We start from the raw sequence: 17,638 nt of genomic DNA on the forward strand, positions 1-17,638 counted from the left end.
CAATGTCCAAGAAATCAAGCAGACACCTATAAATTATTATAATGGCAAAACCATCACTAAACAAAGCAAAGCAAAGTTTTCTTTAGATTGCCTGTTTGGGGGATAAATCAGTATTTGAAAGTGAAAATGAAATAAGTTTTAAAAAAATGCAGTTTGACTGGGTATGTTGTACTTATTCCTGCTTCCTAAATAGTACTCTCTTTTTTCTCTCCTGTGGCCCACACTAGCATTTTTCTTCCTGTTGTAGTCTGGTCATTTAATGTAGCATTCTGTTAAGTGCAGGATGAAAGAAATTCTGGCTAAAAATTGTGCATCTGGATTTTAAAGCTCTAACTCCAGTCCTTGTATCTTGGTGAGATGTTTAAATTTCCATGCTGCAGTGAAGAATGGATTCAGCTTCTTGCTCTCTTTGGAGGTCATAGTTGTGTTCACTGTTCACTCTGTGAAGTGGATTAATTTGACTACATGGGCAGCAAACAGTTTAGTGGAAACTCAGTGACTCGGCAGTGGATTCCCAAGCAAGGGCAATATGGTTTCAGACCAGTTCAGCAAGGGAATAATGTCTGACTCAGTACAAGTAATATGATTCATTTTCTCTCATGTGGCTGGCAAAAGGGGTATTTGTAAATGTACTTGAATTTCCCTGCTGATAACACACTAGACACTAGAAGTGTCCTAATTCCACCTGTGGTCTCTCTTTCCCTTCTTTTGAGGAGAGAGGAAGGATTTGCAATAAATAAGAAGAATATTGTTAGAAATTGTGACATACTGAAGCATTTGCTGACTGTAGCTTAATAATATTTAACCTGTGCACTTACCCCTTGAGAGCAATCCAGTAACCAAATCTAAGAGTTGTTTCATGACCCAAATGAATCAGCTGGAGAAGTGGGGGTCTTTTGAGTCAGGATGACCTTTTTTGCATCTTTCCCTCTTTTTCTCTACAGAGTTTCACCATATGGTCAGGTTATCTCAGCATCTCTGCAGCAGCAGTGGCAGCATTTGATTTCTCAGCCCATAGCCAAGCCCACCCTGCTGAAAGATTACTGGATGGTCTTAATGATTTTCACTGGAGGTGCTATGTTTGTATATATAAACACCTTGGTTTCACTTTTCAAAAAGGCCTATACACCACTACTTAAGAAGTCAGCCTAACCTGACTTCCCCGAAGAACTCAAATGAAAGAATAATGCAGTACTTGGAAGTCGGTTTATCAGATTATCATGCCCCTGATACAGGCAGGCAAAAAAAAATATATTTAACAAGGAGAGGTTTTGCCTCAGGCAATAATTAAGGAAATGTACTTAAATTTCTATTATTGTAACTCATCACCACGAAACAACCCACACAGTAAACTTAAGTCTTACTGAAGCTATTTGTGAGGTCTATGATGAGAAGGGTTTTGTTGCCCTTTGATAAAAGCTAAGATGTATCTGAACTATGTCTCATCTCTCTTTTATTTAATGTCATTTCCTTCTTCTGCAAGGCCTTAGTAGTCCCATGTTAGAAGAGTGATGCCACTAAAGGAAAGTGTCTTTTGCTTTTTACTTTTGGAGCAACAAAGGCAATCGTTTTTTAAGTTTGGCACTCATTCAGTGTTTAAAAGCATTATTTTTGTTTCATTAAAAACATTAATTTTCTGACTGAATTCCCAAATTTGCCATTGCCAATAGGTTTATTGTTAGGTAAGCAGGGAAGCAAAAGCAAAAGTATCTTCAAAGATTACAGATGGAGGCATAAGGAAAGAATCTCTGAAATCCAGGATAAGCCTTTCTAGCATTATAATGAGTGTCAAAAAATTATGGGTTTTTTTTCCCCTGATGTATCAAATAGTTTAAAATTATATTATACTTTGCTTTATTTTTGAAGCCAAAGCTTTAGAGAGCGGCATGTTACTAAAATTCTGTATAAAACTGGCATTTCCTAAAACCTTGTCATATGTCTTTTGCAAGACAAAAACACTATTAACTAGATACTTGCACTGCATGTGAAAATACTGTAAATCCATAACTAAGCAACCTGGATGGATGGTCTGTCGATCACAGTGAGTACTGTACATACTCTGTTAAATCTTCAAAAAAGAATTGTTGTTCCATTTTGAATGAGTTTTCGTAGAATCATGGAATGGTTAAGGTTTGAAAGGTTCTTAAAGATCATCAGGTTCCAACCTCCCTGTTATAAGCTGGGACACCTCACACTGGACCAGGCTGCGCAAAACCTCATCCAACCTGGCCTTCAACACCTCCAGGGAGGGGGCATCCACAACCTATTCCTGTACCTTACTTCCCTCACGGTGAAGAATTTCTTCTGGATTTCTATGCTAAATCTAACTTCTTTCAGTTTAAAACCATTACCCTTTTTCCTATCACTGCCCTCTTTGGTAAATCAGACCCTCAAAGTCGCAGCATTTTGATATATGTAAAGCTCACTAGTTTTGTAGAATTTGACTTCAGTAGTTGGCAGCACATAAGTTCAGCAGCACCTACATTGTCATTAAGGGTATTTTCTCTTTAAGTATCAAGAAAATGAACCACGGGAGGGGGCAGCAAGACTACATGATACCTTTCACAGCTTCTTCCTGTTCAGGGGAAAATGCTCTGTGTATGAATGCAATGCTTGATCATCTTTCTGTGGGATACCAAGTAGTGTGCAGCATGGGAAAGGAGAAAGCTGAAGGTGCATCACTTATTAAATTTACCAAGAAAGAGGTTTGAGAAATGTGCTGAGGAGAAGGAATATGAAAAAGAATAAAAAGTTAAGTCCTTTATAGGGAAGACAAGCAAATAAACCATTGTGTAGAGAAAGCTGGGGTCTTTGTAAGAAGTTAATAGACTATTAAAGGCTCAATTAGAGCAGATGTGAGAATATTTGAACTAGATGATCATCTTTAAGGTCCCTTCCAACCTGAACCGTTCTATGATTCTATGATTTAGGTAAGTCAGAATGATGTTGGTGGTAAGTTGGTGATGTTCACCTCAGAACACTGAAGAAACTCTGAGGAGCAAAACCTGAGTCTTCAGCTGTCATTCCTGAGAAATGACTGCAGGCAGGTGAGGTCCCAAAAGTCAAGAAAAAGGCAAATTACAGGTGAGCAAAAAAAGGATGAATGGTTGAGGATGGATTGAGTCCATAGATTGTAGTCCAGTAAGGCTTACATCAATACCTGGAAATATATTGAAAGAAGTTATTAAATAATACATTTGTAAGACTTTAGAGAGTGGCAAGAGAGGCAGGGAATACTGGCATGGCTTGAGTCTGTGTTTGAGTCAGTAAATGGTTTTTTTGGTTTGTTTTGTGGGGTGGCAAAACAAAAGCAGGGGCTAAGGTGGATATAAATAACAAGAAAAGCTTCTATAAATATATTAACAACAAAATAAAGACCAGAGAGACCCTCCATCCCCTATTAGATGTAGGAGGAAACGTAGTGATGAAGGATAAGGAAAAGGCTGAGGTGCTTAATGACTTCTTTGCTTCAGTCTTTAGTAACGGGACCAGTTATATAGAGGGAATTCAGCTCCCTAAGCTAGGGAACAGGGACCGGGAGCAGAGTGATCACCCCAGAGTCCAGGAGATGGTGACCTGCTCTCCATGTAGATGTGCACACATCTGTGAGGCCAGATGAGATGTACCTGTGAGTGCTGAAAGAACTGGTGGGGGTGCTCACCAAGCCTCTTTCCATCATTTATCAGCAGTCCTGGCTGACTGGGGAGGTACCAGCAGATTGGAAATCAGCCAATGTAACCCCCATATATAAGAATGGATGAATGGATGATCCAGGAAATTGCAGGCCTGTTGGTTTGACTTCGGTACCGGGGAAGCTGATGGAGCAGATCATCCTGAGCACCATTATGTGGTACATGCAGAACAACCAGGTGATCAGGCCCAGTCAGCATGGATGCATGAAGGGCAGGTCCTGTTTGACTAACCTGATCTCCATTTATGACAGGGTGACCTGCTATTGGATGAGGGAAGAGCTGTGGTTGTTGTCTACCTTGACTTTAGCAAGGCCTTTGACAGAGGTTCCCACAGCATTCTCCTAGAGAAGCTGGCTGCTCGTGGCTCAGATGTGCACACACTTTGCTGAATAAAAAGGGTGGCTGGGCCCAAAGAGTTGTGTTCAGTGGAGTTAAATGCAATTGGCAGCTGGTCATGAGTGGTGTTCACCAGGGCTCAGTGGTGAGACCACTCCTGTTAAACATCTTTATTGATTATTTGGATGAGGGGGTGGAGTGCACCCTCAGTAAGTTTGCAGAGGACGCTAAGTTGGGTGGGAGTGTTGATCTGCTTGAGTGCAGGGAGGCTCTGCAGAGGGATCTGGACAGGGTTGATAAATGGGCCAAGGCCAATTGTATGAGTTTCAGTAAGGCCAAATTTTGGGTCCTGCACTTGGGCCAAAACAACCCCCAGCAGCACTAAAGGTTTGGGGAGGAGTGGCTGAAGAGCTGCCCAGCAGAGAGGGACCTGGGGGTGTTGATTGACAGCTGGCTGAACATGAGCCAGCAGTGTGCCCAGGTGGGCAAGAAAGCCAACAGCATCCTGGCCTGCATCAGGAATAGTGTGACCAGCAGGACCAGGGAGGTGATCCTGCACCCTCTACTCGACCTCGAGCAGTGTGTACAGTTCTGGGCACTGCAGTATAGAAAGGACACTGATGTGCTGGAGAGGGTGTAGAGAAAGGCAGCTAGGCTGATGAGGGGTTTGGAGAACAGGTCTTATGAGGAGAGGCTGAGGGAGCTGGGGCTGTTCAGCCTGGAGAAGAGGAGGCTGAGGGGAGACCTCATTGCTCTCTACAACCACCTGAAGGTGGTTGTAGAGAGGTGGGTGTTGGCTTCTTCTCCCTAGTGACTAACAATAGGGCAAGAGGAAATGGGGTCAAGTTGTGCCAGGGGAGGTTCACACTGGATATTAGGAAAAATTTCTTCACTGAAAGAGTGGTGAGGATTTGGACAAACTGCCCAGGGAGGTGGTAGAGGCACCATTTCTGGAGGTATTAAAAAAATGGGTAGACATGAGATAGTTTAGTGCTTATGGGTTGATGTCAGGGCTGATGGTTGGAGCTGACATCTTGAAGTTCTTTTTGATTAATGATTCTATAATTCTATGGTGAGTACTCTGTACCTTGCCTTCTAGTGAGATTCCTGCAGAGTAGTTGTACGGGGTTTACCTGGCAAAGTTTTGATAGTGACAGAGCTGCAGGCATGACTTCTGTGAGAAGACACTAAAAGGTCCCTTGATGTCAGACTGATGTCAGACTGGACTGATGTCCAAGAGGAACCAGCTGCTGGTCAAAGCTGAGCCCATCAGTGATGCTGATAGTCCCTCTATGATAACATTTTTAAGAAAGGGTCAAAACCACTGGACAGGAGGAGTGTGAGAGGGGAATATGAACAATGTGAGAGGCCTGCAGATACTGAGATCAGTGAAGAAGGAGGGGGAAGAGTTGGTCCAAGCACTGGAGCAGAGATTCCCCTGAAGATATGATGAAGACCATGGTGAAGCAGGTTATACCCCTGCAGCCTGTGGAGGTCCACAGTGGAACAGATATCCATGGTGCAGGTCATACAGATGGACACACAGGAAAGAAGCTGGGAACCTGTGTAGAGTCCATGCTGAAGCAGGTTCCTAGCAGGAGCTATGGAGAGAAGCCCATCCTAGAGCAACAGTTTCTGAATGACTGTACCCTGTGGAAAAGACCCACCCTGCAGCAGTTTGTAAAGACCTTTCTCCTGTGGGAGGGACTCCATACCAGAGCAGGGGAAAAATGTGAGGAGGAAGGAGCAGCAGAGACAAAGTTTAATGAACTGACTGCAGTCCTCTTTCCTCATTGACCTCCGTTGCTCAGGGAGGAGTGGTAGTTGGGAATGAAGTAGAATCTTGAAAGATAAGGGGGTGGGGGAAGGTGTTTTGAATTTTGTTCTAATTTCTCACTATACTCTTCTGTTATTAACTTACTATGACTAAAATGAATTTCTGCAAGCAGAATTCATTTTGCTGTGACAGTAACTGATGTCCTTATGTAGAACCACAAGCTTTTCCATCTTGTTTTCCCCCTGGTCTGGTGGATGGAGAGGTGATAGAGCAGCTTGGTGGGCACCTGGCAGCTTTTCAAAGTCAACTCACCACAGTCTTGCATGGCATTCCTCTAGCTCTGAGAAGAAGGTTGTGGTGACTCCAGCCTCCTGCCCACTTTGTCTCCTGGGGAGGGTGGGAGGTTGCACCAGGGTGGGTGGTGGGGAGTGCTCCAGGGCAGCTGCCTGCTCATGACAGAGATAGCTCATGACTGATACAATACTGCTTCTGTATGCATGTGGAAGAAATCCCACATTTAGGGAAGGACTAGACCTGCTTCCCAGCAACCAGAACCAAAGTCTGCCCAGCTGGAAAGGTCAGGCTTTATATTTTGGAAGATCAGACCTGACTTGATGCTTCCCTCCTGCAGCAGTAAGTTGGCATTTGGTCATCAGACCTACCAGGACTGCAAAACTTATCTCTGTGATGGAAATAACCCCCCCCACTGACACAAAATGCAGCAGAGTATATTGCTGCAATGCTGTCTTCATTTTCTCAGGAAATCTGTTTTTCTATTTTATGTATAGTATCAGTGTGCACCCTGCTGCGGCTTCCTCTTCCTACTGTAGCTTTTTATAAAATTACAATAAAATGTAGGTCTGCAGGTTATTGTTATTATGATGGCAAATTAGATTTTTCTGACAGTTACAAAAATATTAGAAATGGCAGATTAAAAGTGCTCCTTACTATGGAAAGACAGTTATTTCAGTTTATCTTTTTACTTCAAAACACAATTATCGTTAATGGAGAATACAATTAAGTATGACCAAAATTCACAAAACATTGTAGAAAGTGTTCATTTAGGAAAGATTGAAAAAATATAACACACTCCTCTGAACTTTTTTCCCTTGCCTGGCTTTCAGTCTTACCGTTTATGATTAAAAATGGCTGTTGTATCTGGTATAAATAAGAAAATATACAAAGCAGTTAGAAGAAAGCTGAAAACCTTTTAAATCTGCCATATATTACATTTTTTTATTGTTATCTTGTGGCAAGAGGTCCTGGGTTGGCACCCAGCAGTGTGTCATTGAAGAAAAAGAGGCAGGCTATTATGCACTGTCCCAGGAGGTAAGGTTTAGCAGCACACTTTCAAAGTTTTACTGCTCAGCGTTCTTTCGCCTCTAGTGCATTCCTCATTAAGATAAAATAAACAATGTTTATTCTTTATTGGTATTTCTGAAGAGGATCAAGGGAGGAAAGAAGTGCTGCTTATGAGATAATGGTTTAAACAGTGCTTAAAATAATGCATGTGCATTTCTAGGGGAGCTATGTTCACTGAATTGTTCCAGTTGTTTCAGTTTGTGTGCTGCTTAGGGAGGGTAGTAGCTGCATGGCATGTCATATAGGTGGAAAGTGCTTGCACAGGTAGTTTAAGCACCTGACTTTGAAAATTTGGCCTAGTGTTTCTGAAGTTCAATACCAAGAACAAAAATCTGCAGCCGGCTGGAAGCAGTAGGAGGTCACTGGATCCACTCCTCTTTCTTCCAATTTCATTGAACTGCCTAAGTGTGAGTAGGTAAGTGCCCTCCTGTCCCCCAGAAAAGAAGAGCAGCCTCAAAGGAAACTCCACTCTAAAGATAATATTCAGTTTCTGGATCTATTGGTCTGCAAGAGCTTCATATTGAACAATCAACCTGACACTATTCTCATAGTCAGGCACCGTTCACCTGCAAGTTTTTTTCAGATTTGGGAGGAAAGAAATTGATCTTCCTATTGCAAACTACCCAGTTGTTTTAGAAGTGCTGTTGTTCTTAATGTGTGGTCTATCCCAAATTTTTAAAGGGGCTAAAAGTAAAAGAAGAAAGTGTACACAAATTTTCTATACATTTTTGTTCCGTAGTGCTGTATGAAGTGCTCTGATCTTCAGCTCATATGTGTTTTTCAGCAGCTTCACTTGAAGCATTATTCAGCTTTCTGAAAGTTGAGTCATACCAGCTCAAACCAAAGCAATATACACATACAAAAGCAGTAACCTCTGGAATTCAATGTAATTCAAACTTTGCTTCTTTATTTTCAAATTGAAGTCTGAGATAATGATTCTTGCTCGTTCAGTAAATTTGGATCAGCTGTATTCTTCCATTCAACAAAAGACAGGGAAGCTAGATTCATCAAAATGTTTTAAGATGTGCAGTGTTGGTGGTCTGTTTCTGGTCCTCGATGTTTACCCATCAGCTAAACAGAGACCTAAGAAGTAGTATCTGAGGTGGAAAAAATAATCACAGAATCATAGAATATGCTTAGTTGGAAGGGACCCATCAGGAACATCAAGTTCAACTCCTGTCCCTCTGTAGGGCACCCCAAGAATCACACTATGTGCCTGAGAGGCATCATCCAAACGCTTCTTGAATTCAGGTAGTCTTGGTGCTGTGACCACTTCCCTGGGGAGTTTGTTCCAGTGCTCCTCCTGATATCTAACCTAAACCTCCCCTGATTCAGCTTCCTGTCATTTCCCCAAGTCCTCTCATTGCTCACAGGAGCAGAGTAGAGTGGGACCACCCTTGGCCAGCTGACAACACTCTGCTTGATGCACCCCAGGACACGGTTGACCCTCTGTCAAGACCCAAGTAGGGCAACCCAGGGAGCTTCAGATTGGACTCCCTTGCTTTCTAAACTCCTTCTCAGAGAGAAGCTTGGGTGCAGCTGGATCCAAACTTTGTCTCAGACCTGGCCCTTACAGGGAAAATGTAAGGGTCCAAGGAGATGCTTGACCTTCCAATACTGCTTGATCAGATTACAAGAGGGGTTTTGACACCAATTCCAGCAAATATAGGTCCTGAGGGCTTGTCCCTCACACCCTCCTGGCTGCCAGGGCACACTGCTGGCTCATACTCAGTTTGCCAGCAACCAGGACCCCCCCAGGTCCCTCTCCACCGTGCTGCTCTCCAGCCACTCATTCCCTGGTCTGCACTTACCACCAGGGTTGCCCCATCCCAGGTGCAGAATCCAGCACTTGCCCTTGTTAAACTCCGTGTGATTGGTGACTGCCCATCTCTCTAACCTGTTGAAGTCTCTCTGCAGGGCCTGCCTACCCTTGAGGGAATCGACAGCTCCTCCCAATTTTGGATCATCAGCAAACTAGCTTAAAATTCCTTTGAGCCTTGCATCCAAGTAATTGATAAAGATATTGCAGAGGTCTGGGCCTAGGATGGAGTCCTGCGGGACTGTTGACATGAGTATTACAGAATGCAGCTAATTTAATACCTAGCTGAATACCCACTGTTTTAAAAGGCAATGCAAGGTGTAATGAAGTTTTTAGACTTCTTGTGGAATACAGGTTGTCTTCTATACATTTCCTGCAGTATTTCATGTAGGAGCCCCACTGGAAGCTAGTGAGAAATACGCTGCTGCAGTCCCAAGCAGGAATTAGCAGCTACTGGTCCCATCACAGCAGCACCATGTTTTAGTTAGTGTTTCACCAGCCAGCCTAGCCCATATCTAAAGGATTACAGTTCTACAAATTGTTACTTGTGGAAGTTGCAAGTTCAATAATATTGGCAAGCTCTAGTTTGATTACCACATATTTTAAAATGTAGCTGTCAGTATATAATTGTCTTTAGCTGGGATTGTGCTTATGTGAGGCTCCTTTTGTTTGCCTGCTGAATGCAGTGAAAGCTGAATATCAAAAATATCTAGTTGGTCTATTGCATCACCTGAACAGGAATCAATTGCTAAAAAGTATTTTTACCTATTGCTATACATCAATTTTGACCTTCTAGTGTGTATATAAGAAAGAGTGAATTAATATTTCTTTACTTTATACTTCTGTAAACTGTACAAAAGAACTCCTCTATTCTTTGCGGAAACCAGTATCAGACTTCAATCAGTTTGTGCGGTTTGGCAGCACAGATTTCCATGGCTCCATATAGGTACAGTTTCCTTGGGACTTATTAATTCTGTCACCTGATTTGTTCCAACAAACTAGATTATGTAATTGTTCTTTGACTGCATGAAGCACAAACTGATTTACTTTTTAAAAATCAATTCAGAACTTGGAATTTAATCCAAATGAAATTTACAGGAGATTACATTAAGGGCTATATTTGTACTGAGTTGATTCAAAATGTAGTTTAAAACCCTGGATAAATGAGTGTGGTGTGGAGATGCTGACCTACTTTTGAAAGAACCAATTTTCCTACTTCCAGTGAAAATACCATCAGTGACTGTTGGTTTATTTTATTATAAAAACTGAAGCTTTAGGAAGTCACCTTTTCTACCTACCTGTGACTAAATGGATGTCTGACTGTGTTTCATTTTGGTTCCTGTTTCAGAGGCAGAATCTTTTTGTGAGTGTGGGGGAGGAAAGCCTTTTTCCAGCATGGCCCAAATTCCATGTCTTTTCTTGCTTTGGCTTTTCTCTCTGTCATTCTCCACAGCAGGTCCAGCCTGATCCTGCAAGTTCCATTTTCTCTTTTATGTGCAAATTCTGCCGATCACTTCCACCTCCTTAACACCAGTCTTGGGCGTCTCTGCCTCCATTCCATCTGTGTTGACACCACTCTTTTTGACTGCATGTACTTGAAGTGTGACCATGCCTTTTCTCAGCTTCTCAGTCTGGACTTTTTAAAGAGGCAGAGAGCACTGTGGTGCTATCACCCAGTCTTTAAAATAGTGTCCTGAAATAATTGTGAATTCAATGACACTTGATAATAAGAAAAATAATCCAGTATACTCAACAAAGTGTGTATTAGAGGGGCAAAAAGTTCTACCTGTACATATAAAATATTTTTTAAACATTTTTCAAATTGGTGTTGAAAACAACTCTCATGAAGAGACCAGTAATTTAATTTTAGTCTTATTTCATGTAGGTGGTACTTAAAATACTTTAAGTTTTTTGTGCAATCACTGGACAAATGGCTGAGTGGGTTTGTCATGTTGCTGAAGTATTTGTACTGCAGGAAAACGAATTCTGTGCTGACAGTGAATTGCATGTGAAGCAGCTGTGATACATTCATGGAACATCATGAGGTTTCTCATGAGCTGTCGTTGTCTTTGTTGTAGGTGGCATCACATGGAAGTGAGTAATTGTTTTCATTCTGACCAAATAGTTAAGATGTAGACATGATTTTTAGGCTTTTCAAAACTACATACTTGTGCAGTAAACAAATAGCATACATAATATAGTAGTTTGGTTTTGTTCTTTAGCACGTTCATTCTTAGTCATATGTGGCCTCTATAAAGATTGACTTTATAGAAGTCAGACAGAAGCACATGTAAGGGCAATGAAGAGAGATTTCAGGGCCCTGGGACGGCTAGTTAGGGGGTCTGGAGCACAAGTCGTGTTTGCCTCCATACCTCCTGTAAGAATGGGTGGAGAGATAAACAGGAAGAGTTTACTTATCAATGAATGGCTATGAGACTGGTGCCAAAGGCAGGGCTTTGGTTTTTTTGACCATGGGCTGCTCTATGAGACACCTGGCCTGATGGTGGCAGGTGGGATGCACCTGTCCCAGAGGGGGAAAAGGCTTTTGGGGCAGGACTTAGCAGGGCTCATTGAGAGAGCTTTAAACTAGATGTGAAGGGGGAAGGGGAGAAAACTGGGTCTGTTAGGGACAAGCCGAAGAGAAACATACCAGGGCCTGAAGGGGGGTGGTCTAAGGAGGATTTGGTCCCACCAGTGTGCTCTGCTTGCTTCCTGAAATGCCTGTACACCAATGCACGCAGCATGGGCAATAAACAGGAAGAGTTAGAGGTCTGTGTGCAGTCTAAGGGTTATGATCTGGTAGCAATAACAGAGACATGGTGGGACAGCTCACACGACTGGAATGTGGCCATGGATGGCTATGTGCTTTTTAGGAAAGATCGGTGGGTGAAGCGAGGTGGTGGAGTTGCTCTTTATGTGAGAGAGCAGCTAGAATGTATCGAGTTTTGTGCAGGGGCTGATGAGGGGCAAGTTGAAAGTCTGTGGGTAAGAATTAAAGGGCAGGGTGGTATGGGTGATACAGTTGTGGGGGTCTACTACAGACCTCCTGATCAAGATGAGGAAGCTGATGAGGCTTTCTAAAGGCAGCTGAAAGCAGCCTCACAATTACAGTCCTTGGTCCTCATGGGAGATTTTAACTACCCCGATATCTGCTGGAAGACTTACACAGCCAGCCTTTCACAGTCTAGGAGGTTCCTCCAGTGCATTGATGACAACTTCTTAATGCAAATGGTGGACAAGCCGACTAGAAGAGGAGCGCTGCTGGATCTTGTGCTCACCAACAAGGAGGGCCTTGTTGAAGCAGTGGTGGTCAATGGCAGCCTTGGCTGCAGTGACCACGAGATGGTGGAGTTCAGGATCCTGTGTGGGAGGAACAGAATACCCAGCAGGACCAGAACCCTAGACTTCCACAGAGCAAACTTCGGCCTCCTCAATCAATTGTTAAGGGAAGTCCCATGGGACAGAGTGCTAGAAGGTAAAGGGGCTCAAGATAGCTGGACAACATTCAAGGACCACTTCTTGCAAGCACAGGATCAGTGTGTCCCAATGGGTAGAAAATCTAGTAGGGGAGCTAGGAGACCAGCATGGTTAAAAAAGGAACTGCTGGGCAAACTCAAATGGAAAAGGAAAATCTATAGATCATGGAAGGAGGGGCTGGTTACTTGGGAGGAATATAAGACTGTTGTCAGAGAATGTAGGGAGGCAACTAGGAAAGCTAAGGCCTCCTTGGAACTTAACCTTGCAAGTCAGGTTAAGGACAATAGAAAGGGCTTTTTCAAACACATAGCCAACAAAACTAATACCAGAGGCAATATAGGCCCACTGCTGAATGAAGTGGGTGCCCTGGTGACAGAGGATTTAAAGAAGGCAGAGGTGCTGAATGCCTTCTTTGCCTCTGTCTTTACTCCTGCAGGCTTTCCCCATGAGCCCCAGTTTCATATAGCCCCAGTAGAAGTCAAGATAAAGGAGGAGTTTGCTAAGGTAGATGAGGATTGGGTTAGGGATCAGTTGCGTAATCTGGACATCCATAAATCGATGGGTCTGGATGAAATGCATCCAAGGGTGCTGAGGGAGCTGGCAGAGGTCATTGCTAGTCCACTCTCCATCATCTTCGGTAAGTCATGGGTAACAGGAGAGGTGCCTGAGGACTGGAGGACAGCAAATGTCACTCCAGTCTACAAGAAGGGCAAGAAGGAGGACCCGGGTAACTATAGACCGGTCAGCCCCACCTCCATCCCTGGAAAGGTGATGGAACAACTTGTCCTTGGCACTATCTCTAGACATATCAAGGAGATGGGGGTCATCAAGAGCAGTCAACATGGTTTTACCAAGGGTAAGTCATGTTTGACTAACCTCATAGCCTTCTATGAGGAAATTACTAGGGGGATAGATGATGGTAGAGCGGTGGATGTGGTCTATCTTGATTTCAGTAAAGCATTTGACACCGTCTCCCACAGCATCCTTGTAGATAAGTTGATCAAGTATGGGTTTGATGATCAGGCAGTGAGGTGGATCAAGAACTGGTTGAAAGGAAGAAGTCCGAGAGTTGTAGTCAATGGGGCAAAATCTAGTTGGAGGCCTGTGACTAGTGGAGTCCCTCAGGGGTCGGTACTGGGACCGGTGTTGTTCAACATCTTCATCAACGACCTGGATGAGGGTACAGAATGTACCTTCAGCAAGTTTGCTGATGACACCAAGCTGGGAGGAGTGGCTGACACACCAGAAGGCTGTGCTGCCATTCAGAGAGACTTAGACAGGCTGGAGACTTGGGCGGGGAAAAACCTGATGAAGTTTAACAAGGGCAAGTGTAGAGTTTTGCATTTGAGGAAGAAAAATGTCATGCACCAGTAGAGGTTGGGGGCTGACCTGCTGGAGAGCGGTGTGGGTGAAAGGGACCTGGGGGTCCTGGTAGACAGGAGGATGACCATGAGCCAGCAATGTGCCCTTGTGGCTAAGAAGGCCAATGGCATCCTGGGGTGTATTAGAAAGGGTGTGGTTAGTAGGTCAAGAGAGGTTCTCCTCCCCCTCTATTCTGCATTGGTGAGGCCGCATCTGGAGTATTGTGTCCAGTTCTGGGCCCCTCAGTTCAAGAAGGACAGGGAACTGCTTGAGAGAGTCCAGCGCAGAGCCACAAAGATGATGAAGGGAGTGGAACATCTCCCTTATGAGGAAAGGCTGAGGGAGCTGGGTCTCTTTAGTTTGGAGAAAAGGAGACTGAGGGGTGACCTCATCAATGTTTACAAATACATAAAGGGTGAGTGTCAAGAAGATGGAGTTAAGCTTTTTTAAGTGATGACCAGTGATAGGACAAGGAGTAATGGATACAAATTGGAGCATAGGAGGTTTAAGGTCAATATCAGAACAAATTTTTTTACTGTGAGAGTGACAGAGCACTGGAACAGGCTGCCCAGAGAGGCTGTGGAGTCTCCTTCACTGGAGACATTCAAAACCCGCCTGGACGCCTTCCTGTGTGATGTGCTCTGGGTGACCCTGCTCTGGCGGGGGGGTTGGACTAGATGATCTTTCAAGGTCCCTTCCAACCCCTAGGATTCTATGATTCTATGATTCACCAACTACAAAGAGGGAGGAGCTGACAGGATCAATTCTAAATATATCAACACTATATAGTGAGTAATCTTGTTGTTGAACTCATCTGGAGTATGGGAGACTGAATTTCTGGTTTCTAGTCTGAAATGGGAATGGGTTGCTTGTCAATCACGCTCTGCAGTGTACTTCTGCAAATGATTTTTAGCTGCTTGGGCTGACCGTACATGCCCTGGTGTTGGTATCTTCTGCTTATGAAATAAGTGCCTTAACTATTGAATATGTGATCCCTTTTATAGCACTGTTAATATTTATCACTCAGTTGAAGCACAACACCACCTGGAGAGAACGGGATGCTGAGATGCTCACAGTCTCTCAATATGTCCATAAATTTCATGCCTATAGAAAGTGGCATGTAACCAAAATAATTTCTGTTTGCTGCATGTTTTGTGTTTTCTGACCAACAATGAAATGTTGAGTTGATTAAAATTCCAGACCAGGTTCTGGGAGCTCTTTTTGATGGCAGTCAAGGTTTGATGTTGAAAAACTTAAAACAAGGGCAAGGGGTTACAATTAGCAGCTCTCTAAGGTTTTCAGCTGCACCTGAGGGTTTCACAGCTGAAGCCTCCCACTGCTCTTTCATGATGAAAGCTTGAATCACTCCAATTAGATTGGTGACCTTCAAAGCCCTACAGGCTCAGGAAAGCTTTGTGTGCTGATTCAGCAATAGGCTTGCTGAGCTCCAGCAGGAAGCCAAAATAAGCAAAGCGAAGTGCCCTGATTTGCACATGGCAGTTCTGGTTACATATGTACATTAAGACCCATAGGCTGTTTCCCACCTCCCCACACTGCCCCCCTATCTCCCCCTTTTTTCCCCCCGTAACAGGAAGAAGCAAGGAGATCCTGTTAGGAACAAAGATACAAGGAGTCAGATCTGTACTAGTAGTGATTATCTGCTAAGCTTTGCAGCAGGTGTGGTGTAAACAGATTGCTGTCCTGTTCCTGAGCCCCAGTACCGGTTTCTGGCATGGAAGAGGAAGGCAGTGTTACCTGTTAGCTCAGTGATTTCCTTCCATGCTGATGGGAAACGTCTGTCAGAGCTGGGCATAGGCACATAAATCAAAAGAGAACTCTCAGAAAGCATTCCCAAGTCTTGTTATATCTTGTAATAATTTCTTCCCTGAATTAAGACCCCAGGGATGTGTTGTTAGAAGTCTTTACAATAGGGAATAATATCTAAACTCTGTTTTGAACTGTGACTAACGAGCCTGATGGCAATCTGCCCATCTGGATGTGCCTTCATAAATTCATGTTTCTCTGGGCTGTTACATGCCTTCTACAAGCTTCCAGCTTTTGGGTGCAGTCAAATGAACTAGTAGAGGTGATGCCATGCTACCCCTGCTGGTGTAGCTGTTCATCAGTGATTGTCCACCATCACTGCTGCAGCAGCCAACACCTGGAGATGTGCACCAGGATGGTAATGTATTTATTTGAATAATCTAATTGTGCCCTCAAGCAAATAAAAGAAGTTCTAGAAGGTTTGCTGCCTACTTAGTAAGAGCATATGTAGACTAAATGAATTAAGTGTTATATTGCACTCTGAATATGTGAAGCAGGGTACAAGAATGATCTGCAGTTTATGCAGTGACTTCCCTGTTACACTGCCATAGTAAAATACTGGAAATACAAACCTCATCACAGCATAATTTTATTTTTTAACATTTTGGTTGTACTTGAATGATGTGAGGGGTTTGTTAATGTCTATTATTTTCTTCTTCCTCGAAAGAACCTTTTGAAACTTGGCAAAGGAGAGGACATCTAATTTAATTCATGTAATGATTCTGGGAGTCATCAAGTCTTGCAGTACTGCCATGCGTTTATCAATACACTTGTTATGAGAGGCAAATAATGTTAGTATTAGAGTTAAAGACTACTTTATGTGTGTTTCATGTATACAAGCCCTCACATGATTGAGCTGTATAATCCTTGCCATAGGAGACCTTTCCTGATGAAGAAGTATTTCAGAAATAAATCTTCTTAATCAAATGGCAGTTCTTATGCTCACTCATGTACTCTTAAAAATATGGACATGCCTACTCAGAGCATTATCTAGCACCTATTCCTGTGCTGAGGAGGTAGAAGTGCAGAGCATAAATGGCTGTTTTGTACAGCAGCACATTCAGAATCTAAACCTTGTGCCACAGCTTTATTCTTATAGTCAAACGTGGCTATGCCATTCCACTGTTTAAAAGAAAGCTGCTAGTGTCATTCTCCAGTTCATGTTTCTCTCCTTTAGACATACTGAAAGGGCTTTCTTTTTGTTCAGGGAGATGTGCAGTGCAATTTGGTGTGCAATATATGTGAAATCCTTTCCCTGCAGAGTGGCTGTGTGCAGTTCTGCAATTTATGTTTTTCAGGAAGCCATGGATGGTAATGGTGATCCCCTCTAGCTTAAAAATCTGCAGCTATTGGGAAGTGCCGAGTCTTAGTGTCTGTCACAAATCTCCTGAAAATAGGTGGCTCCCAAAAATGCCTTAAATCCAGTGCTGACAGGTAGCATTTCATCCATTTTGATGGCAGCTGATACTGAGTTACTCAGCAGCATCTAAAAGTACATCTGGTAAAATCTAGGGGCTTCTGAATTATGGTTTCACATTTTTCCTCTCTTTAGCTAATCCATAGAGTGCACGTCCATTCCTTGACAGTAACAAGTAGAGCACAGCAAGTAACCTCAGCAGCTGAGCCTGCCTCTCTAGACAGTATGGCTCAACCACTTTCTCAGAGAAGCACTTTCCGAGCAGTAGAACCATGATGTAATGTTCTGAGTGCTCAGATTTAGCACATTCAAGTGAGTACACCTGGGAGGCAGCCAGAAGATGCAATCTCAGTCCAGTTTTTGCCATGAACAAGCACCACTAGCTTCCACTGAATTAACCAAAAGTTCTGCTTGTTCCACCTCGTGTTGGATTTGGCTGTTGGGGCATCTGAGCAAGCAGCCGCATAAAAATTGTATCTTCTCATCTTTTTTGTCTCATTCCCCATTACTGCCATCAAGAGTTTGTAAAAAACCCCAGTGCAATTGATTGTTATTAATGGGTTTCCTTAACA

The 17,638-nt window shown here is 43.3% G+C and overlaps 1 protein-coding gene across 1 annotated transcript in view; it reads left to right on the forward strand.

Moving 5' to 3' along the window:
* Positions 1-17,638, forward strand: part of CAMK4 (calcium/calmodulin dependent protein kinase IV) — a 131,013-nt gene that overhangs the window by 50,457 nt on the left and 62,918 nt on the right. The gene's annotated exons all lie outside the window — the stretch shown is intronic.

This window comes from Apus apus, chromosome Z (assembly GCF_020740795.1).
Source record: "Apus apus isolate bApuApu2 chromosome Z, bApuApu2.pri.cur, whole genome shotgun sequence".
Lineage (NCBI taxonomy): Eukaryota > Metazoa > Chordata > Aves > Apodiformes > Apodidae > Apus > Apus apus.